Source organism: Morus notabilis, unplaced genomic scaffold (genome assembly GCF_000414095.1).
Source record: "Morus notabilis unplaced genomic scaffold, ASM41409v2 Scaffold133, whole genome shotgun sequence".
In the NCBI taxonomy this organism is placed as follows: Eukaryota; Viridiplantae; Streptophyta; class Magnoliopsida; order Rosales; family Moraceae; genus Morus; species Morus notabilis.
The window spans coordinates 438,966-441,647 of record NW_010363211.1 but is presented as its reverse complement, the minus strand read 5'-3'; positions in this window follow the sequence as shown (position 1 = coordinate 441,647).

The window sequence follows — 2,682 nt, the reverse complement described above, 5'->3', positions numbered from 1 at the left end:
TATATATATATATATATATATATGATGTACATATGTAATACTCATTATACGCAAAGGATTTTTTTTTCCCGAAAAATCTTTCCCAAATTTTGTCTTTCCCTTGGAATGCTTTAATGTGATTAACCGGTATCATTTTTAAGAACATACCCTATCTACGCACGATCCTAATGTAAGGGTTTGATTGTCAAAATGTTTTATCTAAATGATGAATATACTTTTAAGGGTTAATATATAATGCTGTTTACCTATAATTATAAAATGTTGTGTAATATTAATGGACACAAATAGTTAATAGTACTGAAAGCGTACGTATGATCTACTAGGAACGTCGTTTTCCTCGCATATCTGAGCACAGGAATGCAGAAACAGAACAATATATAATTGTAACCATGGAAAATTACAACAATATTTATATTCTTCAGAGAGTTTACCAACAAAATCGTGTGAACGTTTACGTCAACTACTAGATTGGACAATAATTACATAGAGAACCGGAGACAATAACGAGGCCTATAATAACCGTATTTACAACAGCAGTACCACTCAGCAATCACATATATACATGACAGATAAATTATATAATTTATATAAGCTTTTCCTTCAATCCATCTCCTTTCTTTCCTCGTCTTTGTTTTCTAAGATCTTCAGATAGTTTGTCACTCTAGATCACGTTCTCGGGCCTGGTCATGGTTGACGGATGTGATTAGATTGTGTCTCTTCTAACCGTTACAACTTTTAGAATAATTGAATTTTATCTTCTAAAGTGGCACGAGAAAGTATATTAAAGGCTCGTTTAGTTCGCTGATTTGAGTTTTTAATTCGAGTTGAGATATGACTTTGTATGAGAGCTTTTTACTATAGCAAAAAAGTTAAATGTGATTATTTTTTAAAGCTGTTTACTGTAACAAAACTCAAATTATAAACTCGAATCGGTGAAATGAACAGAGCCAAATGTTCGACATATATATTGCTGGCCACACTATATATGACTAGGTAATCTTTTCTTTTGGAGACTTCTTTTATGTTTGAACAAAATGGTGACAAATTAATTGGTATTTACTTTTTTTTTTTTTTTGGTTGTCGTAGGGGGGGAGTTAAAAGCCTTTCTTGGCATGCAGTTCATAGAGAATGATTTCCTTCCGAATCTAGGATGATAATCAGACAAAGTTGTTTAGTCAAATGTCTTAAATTTATCATATGCAAAAAGACGCTTCATTCATATGTTATTGTTTTGGTCAATCTATTTTGGTCTTAAAAAAAATGGCAAACTACCCTGAGTCCAATGCTGTCCAGTCTATTGGCTAAAGAAGTCTCATAATGTTGGGGTTCCAAAATTTGATCATCTGCCTTATTGACATTGTTAAGAGAGGTCGGATAATGATTTTCATAAACGATAATTGCAAAAAATAATCCCTATTGTAGGGCGGTATTTTAAGAAGGATTAAAGACGTAATAAATTTGGAGTCAAAAGCTCTCCGGAGCCCAAACTCAACTGAGTCCAATCTCTCTCGAGCTCAAGCTCACCCAAGTCCAATATCTCTGAGCCCAAGCTTGCCTGAGCTCAATATCTCCAGAGTCCAAACTCGCCTGAGCCGAATGTCCCACGCCTAAAGTTTAAAGTTCACATAGTGTCATCAAGAGGAGCAACCGACGCCATTTGAAGACATTAAAAGATTGAAAATTTATTTATATTTGTTATTTTATCAGTTTTAAAACCCAAAAGTGAAGAGCCACATTGTAATTAAAGAGAGAATAAACTCTCAAATTAATAGGAGAATTAGATTCCCAATCCCAACATACTATAAATTTTCTCCATTTGAGAAGAAAAGATACACACTCATTTTTTAAAATAATTATCTTAAAATTCTCTTTATTTACTCTTGTTATTTTTCTGAGGTGATTTGTGTTCTTTGAGTGTTCATCCAATTTCTTTAGACAATTTATCATTTCAATTCGAATTATTAGTCTAAAGACGTTATTAAATGTTAGACGAAATTTTACTCAAACACCTATGTTTAGGCAAAATGTCGGCTTACACCCTGTGTTTTCAGAAAAAGACAAAAGCATCGTTTTGTTTTTTCTACCAGTTAAAAACTTCCTCTCTAATGAAGACTGCTTTCTTTTAACTAATAGTTTCTCTTTTTTTTTCCCCCAAAATACACACACCCTTAACTATATTTCGTAAATTTATAAACAAATACAAATACATAAAAGAAACAAAAAAGTTAAAATTAAAAAAAAAGGCTAAAGTACTTTAAAAAAGACATGTGTCTGCTTAATTCCGTTGTGGTCTTCTCTAATGCAAGAACTGAGACTCCTTTCTCTTTCATGTTTGTGCAAGACCCTTTGACCAGTTATCGTCATGTTGAGGGTCATTGGAATTAGTGCTGACAATCTGAGTAGCGACATAACGACACGACTCAAAATTCGTACGAAGTTAGCGAGTTTAAGTTTATTATAATGACTTTGGGTCATAATTGAGTTGACGTAATTAACACGATTAATAAATGAGTTGGGTTAGGGTTGAACTCTGATGCGATAGGTGGAGCACAAGGGCATGCGGCGAAAAATTCAGGAGATCCATTGAGTTTACCAAGTGGTCCGGTGACAAGACTTAAAGTCAAACACTTCAAAGAAACATTGAACGGGCTGGTTTAACAAATTGGTGATACGACAAACACA